Source organism: Lactuca serriola, chromosome 7 (assembly GCF_051521515.1).
Source record: "Lactuca serriola cultivar US96UC23 chromosome 7, Lser_US96UC23_V15, whole genome shotgun sequence".
Taxonomy (NCBI): domain Eukaryota; kingdom Viridiplantae; phylum Streptophyta; class Magnoliopsida; order Asterales; family Asteraceae; genus Lactuca; species Lactuca serriola.
The window spans coordinates 89,748,895-89,762,748 of NC_136414.1; positions in this window are offsets into that span (position 1 = coordinate 89,748,895).

Genomic DNA, 13,854 nt, shown 5'->3' on the forward strand with positions numbered 1-13,854 from the left:
AGTTTAGTCTACTACATGTTCTATATGAAAAGTATGTTTTGTACTAGAAAACGGTGTACTGAATTTGTATGTTATGACCTAACCTATACCTGGTACCCCTTAAGATTACTTGGTGTATACGAAGTATATATATATAGCTAAGATCGACTAGATAATAGACTAGGTGCATCTGCTCTAAGCCCACAACCAAACAAGGAACAGGAAATGAAGCGGAAAACACACATCGTACTATCTGTCGGACCCGATTAATGTAAACCCCTGATGTATAAACTAAGGAATCATAAAGTTAGCATTATAGGCCCCTTCTTAATTGAATGCACTAACTACCTTAAAACCAGTTTGTTAATCAAGGTTAAAATATGAGATGGTTGTAATCATACTGATACGAAACGTGTTTAACACGGCGACCTAATGGCGTCGGAACTGTTATGACATTTGTCACCCGTAGACTTGCAAGTCCCACTGTAGCTAGCAACAAGGTGTGGGGTGTCAATCCCATATAGATATATACACAAATTCATGCTCTCCCTCCAGGAGACTCTGATTACAAAACGCAACCTAGCAAGTATATTGCTAAGTCGTGAAGTAGTGGTTTCACATTATTGTTATCTTGTTCTTTTTATAGTATGTTCCTTTTGTTCTAGTCTATAATATGTTCCTCCCTGTTTCTCTTTATAGTATGTTCATTCTGTTTCTCATGATAGTATGTATTGAACCCGTAAACTATACCTATTATAGTTTACTATTATGTTTACTTGAACTGATACCGACTTGAATAAAAGACTCATTTATCTACTGAGTTATGATTGTACTTTAAAAACGGTGTTTTATAAACAATAAAGTAACATAATTTAAAAGAGTTTTTGAAATGGTTTTGATCACTTATAAAACATAAGAAATCCTTTAAATATGATAGTTATCACAAATAACATTTACACAATTTTCATTGTGTTCAACTTGTATCCCCCCCCCCCCTTAAAAGCATTTAAAAACATTTAAAAGATTGATTATAGGGGTATGAACTCACCTTATGTGGGTGATTCAACTGCAGATTCCTGTAAAGATGAGAAGTTCAACGAATGAATGCCCGAGACACAAACGAGTCCTAAATGACATATAACGACATATATAGGCATGTAATCAGTGTTTTAACACAACTAACATGCAAGGAAACAAACTAAGGGAGTAAGGAACACTTGAAATGAAGTGTAGAATCACATGTGATTTAATAAGGGAAGTTCACAGCCACACAAGAGAGTGTACGACCAATGAGTGTACGGTCACTGAGTGTACGGCCGTACACTCATGGAAAACATGTGAAAGAGGGTGTTTGATCCTTGGGGAGCCTAGTGTGTCAAGTGTACAATAAGAAGGTGAGCAAAACTCTCATTTTGGATAGACTTGAGGTGTGTACGGCCACACCATGTGTGTATGGCCGTACACTCTCCAAATGGATGCATTTTAGGTCTTGATTCAAGGGTTCAAGAGTAATAAGCATCCATAAGTGTTTGAGGCTCAAGGTTATCATCCTAACAAGGGTGTACAGCCGTAGAAAGGGTGTACGACCGTACACTCTTGATGATCATGAGTTTTATGGTGTTTAAAGGCTAGAAGCAAGTGTTTAACATGTCTAACTAGATGATAGAGGGAATACTCACACTTTTGAGGGTCTTTAGGGGGTTCACGGCAAAAGAAAAAGTGTATGTTCTTGGTGAAATGGATGAAGATTTGAAGATCTATCATAAAGAGTTGTTTTCATGGATGAATCACGAGATGATACATAACTAGGGAAGATATCAAGAAGGATAGAAGAATCACTTATGATTTTTTGAGGATTAGGATGAAGAATCTTGATGATACTTGAGAAATTTTGAGAGGATTTCGGCCATGGAAGGAAGAAATGAAGAAAATTAAGTGCCCTCATATATATAGGAGGGAGTGTACGACCACCCTGGGTGTACGGCCGTACACCCATGATTACGGTCGTACACACCTCCTGATGGTGTGTTTGGCTCGAATGCAACTTGAAGAACCTAATTTAACTCGTCCCTAAACCCAAAACTTGAATGTACTATGCTTAGAACACTCAAACAGAACCAAAACGATGCTAAAAGATAGCAAAAATGAGTCTGACTCTCGATTGATTGGCTGGACTTACAAGACAAAATTTTTGGAGTTGTCACATCCTAAGACTGAAATATAACTTATCAGCCTTCAGTGTGAGTCTGGCATGCTCCCCTGCCCCTCAGCTCGCAACTGGAATGCTCCAATACCCTCAAGCCCTCAGTACGAGTCTGGCATACCACTCGGTTCTTAGCTCATATTTGGTATGCTAATGAGTCCTTAGTATGATTCTGGTATGCCTTCCTTGCCCTCAGCTCATATCTGGCATACTCCAGGGTTTTTTGGTAACCGCACAAAGCAGTGCAACCTCAAACCTACCCACACAACATGTCTACATATACAACTAATTGCATATATAGATAATCAAACAATAACACAGGTAGTCCTACAGATCTACCAAACTGGCATAGAAAACTAGCATGTATAACTATATTATACTCAACACATGATCGACTACTGGGATATCAAATCCAATGGGTTGGGATTGGTGCCTTCGACCCCTTAGTAAAGTAAGGATAACTCACCTCGCACTGCCGAACACACAGACGATCCCTGGCTGCTGACTGCCAGATCCCAAACCACCAACATCAAGACAACCGCCCAACCAAGCTGGTTCCATGAATAATCTCTGACCGCATATCCGCTAGCACACACGTGCTAACAGATTCCACAATGATAAATCCATAAATGTCTCGTCGCTGACTCATACAATGAGTCCAAATCAGGGTAAAAGACCTTTTTACCCTTCCTCAAGCTTGGCCCAAAACCAAGGCCCAACTAGATGACAAAAGGGTACAATATCAAAATAAACTCCTTAAGTCCATTTATGGCCTAATTTTCCAAATTGGGCCTAATGGCCTTCACTCAAGAAGATCCAGCAAGCTAAAAGCCCAAACCATGAAATCCCAGATGGTTCATTACATCCCAATGCAAACAAAACCCAAATCTTGATCCAAAGGCCCAAACCTCTTCAAGCCCACACTTGGCCATATTTTCCAAATTGGACCCAACTCCTTATTGGGCCTTATCCAAAGGTCCGACCCTCTACTTAGTCCAAAACACACTTATACAGTTAGTCCATTGGGTCCCCAATCATCAAGTCCCAACAGATGGCTCAATACCCTGAAGCCCAAGTCCGAAATCCAAACAGAGGATGTACAAAACTTCTGCCACCATTCTCCATCGCATACTGCCAACATTGTGATTGTCGCTGCTGTAGCGAGTTTCGACGTCGCCACCTTCCCCTCCATGATTCGATGTGCTGCTTTCGTGTTCCGACTAGTGCTGCCACCGTGAGGGCAGCCATGTTGGGTGTGCTTTTGGGTTGATGTCCATGACAAACTGTCGCCACCACTGTGAGGTGGTGGCTGTTATCGCAAAAGTCGCCGCTGCCGCCGCCTCTTCGGGGATTCTGCCGCCGTCAAACGCCACAAGTGGCTGGCTGTGTTACTATTTCACGAAAAGGGTGTAATGTGTGTTTATTGTAGTGCATGTGTGGCTGTATTTCTTTTGTTAGAGTGTTTTTGTCAAGCAGAAAAATCAAGATTAGCCGTCACCACCACCGTGAGGTGGTGGCTGCCGCCACGAGCTACTGCCGGCCACCGCTAGGGTGGCTTTGTGTGTGTGTTAGAGTAGCTAGTGCGTGTGTGTGTTTATTTATGGATTAAAAGCTTGTAATTGTAATTAGCAAAAGATGTAATGAAAAGAACCATAACCACCACCATAAGGTGGTGGTCGCCGCCATGAGCCGCCATTGACCACTACTACCCGAGGTGGTAGTGGGTTGTGCCCCACTAGCAAACCCTAATTGAGCTAGTGAAACCCTAATGGGGATTTTCTCAAATCAAAAAGGGTTTTATTTCGATTTAAAATCACTTTTTATATCAATAAGTATGGATAATTACTATATACTTTCGGTCTTGGAATTAAAGACTACACATCACTTTTGAAAGGAAAATATTGGATTTTTCTTGGTATCACACAATTCATTACAAAGATCGGTTTCCAAACTCTTCATCTAAAAAGCTTATGAACTCACCAACTTAATTGTTGACATTTTTTTAAAACTACTTGTATTCTCAGGAAATCAACGAAACCAGGTAACCACAAGCTTTTGAGGATGGAACACTACGGCGTTGAACACCTATATTTATATGATGTTGTAATCAATCATTGAAATATGTAACACTTGAAACCATGTAATTCTTTTCCGATTATATTTATGATTGGTTGTATTGCTTTGATCACTATTATACTCGTTGTTATGATACTATACATGAAGTTCGCCACCCCCGGACGTTTCTGCCATCCTTGGTTTGGGGATGTGACATCGCCAGCTAAATGGTTTATTTTGAAGAGTTTGTCAATATTATTTGTGTTTAAGCGGACCACAATACCGACAATTGACCAAATCTATTCATGAAGGTGAAGGTACCGATAAACAAAGTTAAGACTGTCTCACAACTTTGATCCCAAAAATGTCTTATATTTAGTCAAATATTTTTGTTTTTGTTAAATTTATTCATAGTTTTCCTTTATGCACAAATTTAGGGGGAGAATTAAAAATTTTAAAACCAAAAATCCAAAAATATTTTTGTTTCTGTTTTATTTTTCAGAAAATAAGAAAAATCCAAAAATATTGTGTGCAAAGTTTTCTTTTAGTTTTGTTTTGTCTTGAAAAGTGAATTCAGATGTAGATGAAACTCATGGAGTCTATGTCGAAAATTTCTGAGCCAAGGCTTCATCCGTGATCATTGAAGAATTCTCATTTGAAGGAGCAAGAAATGAAGATTATTCTTTCAACATTCAACCTTTCAACCCCATAAGCTAGGTGAAGCTGTAATTGAAGATTATGTGACAGACTGCATTGAAGCTTCCTCAAACAGTCTGCTGCTATCTATGAACCTGCTGAAGTGATCCAGAAGATTAGTTCTCTCTATTATTCTCTCTGAAGATTCTCAAGCTGAAAGCGCCATCTTTCAAGAATCTTTTCAAGAAGCCTCCTCACCCAGTGGGCGTTCAGAGCCAAATTATGAAGGAAAGCCCAACTGCTCTAGATGAAGTCATTCATTGAAGATTCATCAAGTTCATCTTGAAGTTGGGAAGAATTTGAAGATTAATGTTGAAGCCAAGCTCCAAATGAAGATTGAAAAGAAAAGCCAACTACTTTTTAGGGGGAGTTTGTTAGGTCAATTAGAAAAGAAAGCTATAAACCAAGGGGGAGATTGTTGGGTCTAAAATATTGGTTTATACTTTACTTTTCTAGTTAATTGTATTTTTCAGTCTAGGACCGTAAATGGCCTGGTGTTTATGGTTGTTTGGGTTAAAATTTTGGGTGTTCACGGTTGTAAGGTGTTCACGATCGTGAACCCATTTGCGGTCAGGATTGTGTGCACGGCCGTAAACTCGTGTATGGCCAACTATCCCCTATATATAGGGCTTGTCAGTGTCTGTCATTGATGGATGAATAGAAGAGAGTGTACCGCCAAGAGAGAGAGAAAGGAGCTTAAGTGTGTGTAAGTGTATGAATCTTGTGTAAGGAACTTTATTTATATCATCAATACATCAAAGATTCATATTATTCTTTTTCTCCTTCTCTTCTATTTTGATCTGGCATCATCCGTTTGATTGGGATTCCGCACCATCGAACGGATCTGATTGATACACAAGTAGATTTGGGACTTACAAGGATACCAAAAACAACACAAATGAGATCCAACCAATCTAAGCACAAAGGTAGGAACTTCATACCTTTTGAAGCTTCCCCAGAAGAAGAAAACTCCAGATCTACAAGCTTGATCCCTTCCATGATTCCTTTGATGCACTAACTTCTTTTTCAACTACCGAAGAGGCACACTTTTAGCTCACACACACAAAAGAGAGGATAGGGTTTAGGGAAAACAGCTCAAACTATGGAGGCTGGAAGGATAGAGGGTAATGAGCCCATAAAGACACTTATATACTACCCAAACCCTAAGTATTAAGGTTTCATCCTGGCACTCTTACGCCCAATGTACATATGTGTACGCCCAACGTACTCACATGTACGCCTAGCATACAACTCAAGTTTCCAAAATCACAATTTTGCCACTTCTTTTCAAACCAAGGGCTAAGCATGCCTTAATTTAAAGTCTAAGGAATAAACTTGAAGTTACTTGAAAGATGGGGTGTTACAAATTTAAATTCTTACATGGTTGTAGAAGGCATATTTGTTCGAATTTGGTGATGAAGATTAAAGATAAAAGGATAGCTAAGGTCACTTTATGAGATTGATAGTACAATAAAAGTGATCATTAGGCTATCCGAGCACAATGTTAATCTAAAGAGATGACTTTATGATAGTTAGCATCTTTTCAATATTATGTCCATTACAAAGAAGAAGTTATTCTGAATAAGCTGTCATCTAAAGTTCGGAAGCTCAAATGAATAAGTATTGTTTTTTCCTATCCTCTGTTCAAGCAATAGGAAACAAGATCAATGTACTATTTTGTCAGTGTACAATTACTCTAGTTGCTTTCAGTGTCACTTTCCTTTATTTCTTAGTATATTGTTGTAACGCCCGCAAATCCGGGCTAGTCAAATTAGAGGCAATAGGGGTCGAAAACGACTTTTCGACAAAATATTTTTTTAGAATAAATAATCTTAACCAAGTTGTAGAATATGTCTCAAGGTTTCCGTGCATATAAATAACGCTGAAATCCGAGTTATAACGAAGAAGTTATGGCCCGTCGAAGTTTTACGGCAAAACCGACACGGCACCGGGAAGCGTAAATAGTGAATTTACGATAGAGCGAGATTTAGCCTTAGCAATCTAAACAAAAGTTGTAGAATATGTTAAACTAAGAGCGTCGATAAAAAGAACGCCCAAATCTGACTTTGTATGAGGAAGTTATGATTTTTCTAAGATTCGGCTTAGCAGTGCACGACCCGAAACTCGAATTTTAGTTTGAGCGGTTTTTGGCTTACGCGACCTAAATGAGAGTTGAAGATCTCATTAATAGGAACTCAACGGTAAAAAGATGGACGAAAACGGAGTTCGTATGAAGGAGTTACGAATTCTTCGCGGTCATTTAACAGTCTAAACGCCTCCTACTGTTAAATTTAAGATCGGTCGAGAATTAGCTGATGGAGTCTAAATGAAAGTTGTATATATTGATTTTACCTACGCGTGGATATAAAGAACGTCGAAAACGGAGCTCGTATGCGAGAGTTATGATTTTTCTAAGTTTGAAGGTTGATACGCGATAGGGGGTGACGTGGCACCACCAGAATTGGACACGTGGCACCACCAGAAGTTTGCCACATGCACCAACTCGGCGAGTAGGCCCTCCTACTCGGCGAGTAGGTCATTCAGCAACCCTATAAATAGACGTGCCAGGTTCCCTCATTCTTCACACCTTCCTAAACTATTCTTTCTCTCTCTAGACTCTCTCTCTAGCCCCTAACCCCCCTAAAAGCCTAGGTAAACCCCCTAGCACCCAAAGGAAGCCCCGAGGCTCCCGAAGTCCCGAGAAAAGAGCCTTTCGGCTCGGGAACGCTGCTCCAGCGAAGCCCGGTTTTCGAGAAAAACCCGATGTAAGTGAGTTGTACCTATCCTATCTTTAGTTTAGCTTATGATTTAATATAGTAATGTTATTAGGACCTTATAATAAGTACTTGGGCTATTATTATGGGTTATATAAGTATCGTTTAACGCTTATATAATAGTAATAATAGCTAGACTACTAATTAGTCGCGGTGAATATTAGACTAAACCCTAGTGGCAATGATACTAGGTTTTGTCGAAGGAAAAGTGTGTTAAGAGTAACGAATTGCTGTCCAAGCGCCGAGTCACCACCTACTCAGGTGAGTGCATAGTCCCTTTCATCTTACACATAGATATGAAGTATTTTATATAAACTACGTGCTATGTATGCATATTATCTAAATACTTGTTGTCTATGTTGGATGAACGTTTTATACATGTTTTAAAGGATTTAAACTGTATACGTATTTTATATATACGAATATGTTGGGTATGAGATTGGTAGATGAATGATGAGAGATAGAAGATGACGTGAGTATACATTGGCAGCTATAAACTTAGTTCCTACGGGACAAACACCGGTAGCTATGGACTTAGTACCGGTTAGACGTTGGTAGCTATGGATTTAGTACCTGTTAGGAATTGGTAGCTATGGACTTAGTACCTATTAGTTAGACGATGGTAGCTATGGATTTAGTACCTGTTAGGAATTGGTAGCTATGGACTTAGTACCTATTGCACACTGGTAGCTATGGATTTAGTACCCGATGAGTAGGATATAGCAACTATGGATTTAGTGCTTTACAAACAAACGTCGGCAGCTATGGATTTAGTGCCAGTCCTATAACCCTGGAAGTAAGGGATTTCGGAATAAATGAATGCAGGATAGATGACTCTTAGGTTAAATCCTTAAGAGTAAAGAAGATAATGGGGATGGGTAATTGGGTTAATTGTTTGATGATTGAACATAATAATTATATTATTGTGAGTTGAAAACCCTATGTACTCACCAGGTTTCCCAACCTGACCCACTCAGTTTATTTATATCACAGGTGACGATATGAAGTGACATTACACTGAGAGATTTAAAGAGATGTAGATCACTAGTGTAAATAATTGTAAGTTCTGTTTATGCTTATGTTTCTGTATTAACGATGACATCCCAAACGTTTTAAAATGAAATAAATACGTTTCTTCGAAAATGTTTTGATAACGTATTTACCATGTTTTTCTGGGAACAAATTCCACAACCTTTTTATGAAATGAAGTACTTTGATTTTTATAAAGCATAAACAAAATCGGTCTTTTCTGGCCGTGAAAATTGGGGATGTCACAGTTGGTATCAGAGCATTAGTTTAAGCGAACTAGGAATATGGATTTATTTCTAGACTTAAACTCAGAATGCTAAGCGATGATTGTGAGGTGTGAGCACTAGCTTATTTTAGGAATGATGCCTAAATTTCTTTTATGTGCTAAATGATTTGTTATGCTATAGTTTGATCGGATCTATGGTCTGTTGCCGACCGGATCTGGAAACCTTATGTGTTTAGGATTCTGAACGTACGAATACGATATTAGAACTAGCATATAAACGTTTCGGAGTGATAAGGATGATTTAAACGTCAATCCTAAGTAAAGGTCTAGATTCACCTTATTCGGTGTAGAGATCAAGATGGCAAGAACCCGTAGTGGAAACATAAACGCAAATGGGAATAGGAACCAACCCCCAGTGGTTCAGCAAATACCTGTTGTAGAAGAAGTTGCACATGAGCCAGTCACCATGACTGGAGTTCAAGCCATGATTCGGGCTATGCTAGCTGAACAAAGGGAAGAAATGAGGGGGATGTCAAATAGGGACGAACCTACCATACATGTTGAGCCAACCGATCCAATTCCCGAACAATCTGAGGAAGGGAACTACAGCCGCCAAGTGAGTCAAGTGGGGACTCAAGGTGATCAAAGGGATGGCCCGGAGAGGAGAAATGACAAGGATGGGCGAATGTACAAGAATTTCTTGGGCACGAAACCACCAAGCCTCTCAGGAAGCCCAAAGCCGGTTGAGATTATGGATTGGATCTCTGAGATGGAGATGGTGTTTAAGAGCTACAGCTGTAACGAGAAATAGAAGACTGTCTTCGCAATAAGATAGCTGAAAAATAGAGTCTTGAGCTGGTGGAAGCTATTGGCAGATACGATGCCATGAGGAGAAGCCTTAAGGATGTCATGGGAAGAGTTTTTGGAATAGTTGAAAATGCAGTACTGCTCGGAGATAGATCTGATAGACCTAAACAACGAGTTTCAGAACCTGAAGAAAGGGAAGATGAGTATTGATGAGTATGCCACCGCATTCACCGAGAGGATGAAGCTATTCCCCTACTTGGTGCCTACTGAACTCTCCAAGATTGATAGGTTTGCTAACGGACTGCCCACTGACTTTGGCCCAATGGTCAAAATGGCAACTACCTTGAAAGCAACTGTTAGGGCAGCTAAGAACGTAGAGGCCCAGATAAGAGAAAAGGGTCTAGAAAAAGATAAGGCATGAGAGAAGCGGAAGTTTGAAGGATCTTCGAGGTCGAACAAGGAAAGCAAATTCTCAAAGCTTGGAGGAGGAGATGGAGGTGAAGCGAGATGGTGTGATAGATGCAAGAAGAAGCATGGTGGGAAGTGCAACAAATAAGTGACTTGTTACAAGTGTGGGAGGACTGGTCACTATTCCAAAGACTGCACACATGATGATAAAGTATGCTACGGATGTGGAGGCAAGGGGCACATGTCCAGAGACTGCCCAAGGAAAAATAAAGCAGCAAGACCAGAAACGCCACCAAGGCCAAGGGCATTTCACATGATCATCGACGAAGCAGAAAACCGTGCGAGGAATCAAGGATGAGGACTTCATATCAGAAGATCAAGTTATGTAGTAGCCATAGTATTTTATGATGTAGCCTATTAGAGGCATAGTCTAGGGTGAACTTGAACACCTATGTAATAGTTTCAAGAAATAATAAAATCTTCGTTTTGTTATCTGGTGTGTTAAATTGTTGTGTGATTTGCTGCATGGTGACTTGGGAAACTGCGGGACAATACTTGGGACGAGTATGAGTAGGTGTGAATGGTAGTAAAGGCCTATACTACCGGAAGCACAGGACTCACACTTGGATCAAGGAAAGTCACAAGGGTACCAAGAAGCTAGTAATTGATTTCGTTTTATTCAAGTATGTCGTTACCATTGTTTTGGTAATGACTAAGAAGATTGTTGTTATCCCGACCCTAGTGGTCATATCACATTGAGTCCGACTACGATGAGTAGGTTACGCGGTTCAGAGAACAAAGTTTGATGTAGCGTCCGACTTAAACCAAACGATTGAAATCAAAGCGATCAATAGAAATATTGCGCTAGTTGTTAAAGAAGCTGGTAGCTAGAAATACTTAATGTTAAAGTGTGATTATATCACATTAGAACATGAAGGAAGGCATAGTCTGTTTTAGAATTTAACTCTAAGAGACCTAAGTCTAAGTGTTGCAACATATGATGATAGGTCATTAGAATATGACACATCGATCCATAGTAGTAATAAAAGAAATCATCTCAAGTTCGTATCCAGTAAGGATCGAGATTGTGACTTGAAGGTCATAATTGGGAGTCTAGCCTGAGGTAGAGAGCAGGTGCACAATCGAGTATTGCTTACAGTCAATAAGTCTGAGAGATAGACTTGAAGGAATATAGAAGTTATAATAATTACCTAGGATGAAGAGATGACGTGTGGAGTCATTATACGAGCCCTGTTTCGTTGATGATTCCGAGACGTAATCATCCTAAGGGGGAGATAATTGTAACGCCCGCAAATCCGGGCTAGTCAAATTAGAGGCAATAGGGGTCGAAAACGACTTTTCGACAAAAGATTTTTTTAGAATAAATAATCTTAACCAAGTTGTAGAATATGTCTCAAGGTTTCCGTGCATATAAAGAACGTCGAAATCCGAGTTATAACGAAGAAGTTATGGCCCGTCGGTGTTTTACGGCAAAACCAGCACGGCACCGGGAAGCGTAAATAGTGAATTTACGATAGAGCGAGATTTAGCCTTAGATATTGATTTTACCTACGCGTGGATATAAAGAACGTTGAAAACGGAGCTCGTATGCGAGAGTTATGATTTTTCTAAGTTTGAAGGCTGATACGCGATAGGGGTGACGTGGCACCACCAGAATTGGACACGTGGCACCAGCAGAAGTTTGCCACATCCACCAACTCGGCGAGTAGGCCCTCCTACTTGGCGAGTAGGTCAGTCAACACCCCTATAAATAGACGTGCCGGGTTCCCTCATTCTTCACACCTTCCTAAACTATTCTTTCTCTCTCTAGACTCTCTCTCTAGCCCCCTAACCCCCCTAAAAGCCTAGGTAAACCCCCTGGCACCCGAAGGAAGCCCCGAGGCTCTCGAAGTCCCAAGAAAAGAGCCTTTCAGCTCGGGAACGTTGCTCCAGCGAAGCCCGGTTTTCGAGAAAAACCCGCTGTAAGTGAGTTGTACCTATCCTATCTTTAGTTTAGCTTATGATTTAATATAGTAATGTTATTAGGACCTTATAATAAGTACTTGGGCTATTATTATGGGTTATATAAGTATCGTTTATCGCTTATATAATAGTAATAATAGCTAGACTACTAATTAGTCGCGGTGAATATTAGACTAAACCCTAGTGGCAATGATACTAGGTTTTGCCGAACGAAAAGTGTGTTAAGAGTAACGAAGTGCTGTCCAAGCGCCGAGTCACCACCTACTCAGGTGAGTGCATAGTCCCTTTCATCTTACACATAGATATGAAGTATTTTATATAAACTACGTGCTATGTGTGCATATTATCTGAATACTTGTTGTCTATGTTGGATGAACGTTTTATACATGTTTTAAAGGATTTAAACTGTATACGTATTTTATATATACGAATATGTTGGGTATGAGATAGGTAGATGAATGATGAGAGAAAGAAGATGACGTGAGTATACATTGGCAGCTATAGACTTAGTGCCTACGGGACAAACACCGGTAGCTATGGACTTAGTACCTGTTAGACGTTGGTAGCTATGGATTTAGTACCTGTTAGGAATTGGTAGCTATGGACTTAGTACCTATTAGTTAGACGCTGGTAGCTATGGATTTAGTACCTGTTAGGAATTGGTAGCTATGGACTTAGTACCTATTGAACACTGGTAGCTATGGATTTAGTACCCGATGAGTAGGATATAGCAGCTATGGATTTAGTGCTTTACAAAGGAACGTCGGCAGCTATGGATTTAGTGCCAGTCCTATAACCCTGGAAGTAAGGGATTTCGAAATAAACGAATGCAGGATAGATGACTCTTAGGTTAAATCCTTAAGAGTAAAGAAGATAATGGGGATGGGTAATTGGGTTAATTGTTTGATGATTGAACATAATAATTATATTATTGTGAGTTGAAAACCCTATGTACTCACCAGGTTTCCCAACCTGACCCACTCAGTTTATTTATATCACAGGTGACGATATGAAGTGACATTACACTGAAAGATTTAAAGAGATGTAGATCACTAGTGTAAATAATTGTAAGTTCTGTTTATGCTTATGTTTCTGTTGGGTTAAAAATATGGTTTATACTTTGCTTTTCTAGGAAAATATATTTTTATGTAATGTTGCATGTGTTTGCGGTTTGTGTGTACGGCCGTACACGTGTGTACGGGCGCACACCATGTGTACGGCCGTACACAGGGTGTGCAGCTGTACACATGTGTATGGCTAGAGGTCCATATATATAGAAGAGTGCATGTGAGTGTACGGTTGGAAGAGAAAGTTAGAGAGAAGAAGTGTGTGTGTGAGAGAATCTATTGTAAGGAGCATAATTCATATCATTAATACATCATAGATTCATCTTAATTCTTTTTCTCCTTCTCTTCTATTTGATCTGACATCATCCAATTGATTGGGATTCCGCACCATCAATTGGATCTGATTGATACACAAGCAAATTTGGGGACTTACAATTGGTATTAGAGCTTGGTTGTATCAATCAATTTTGTCAGATCTGGAGCTTATTTGATTTTATTTTGAAAAGAGACTAGTGTTTTTGGATAGATCTCGCAAAAATAAGGGGGGTTACTTCTTTGCATTTTTCATAAAAACGAGTTTTTGATCGAGTTTTAGAGCAAAAAAGAGTGAAAAACATCATAGATTCA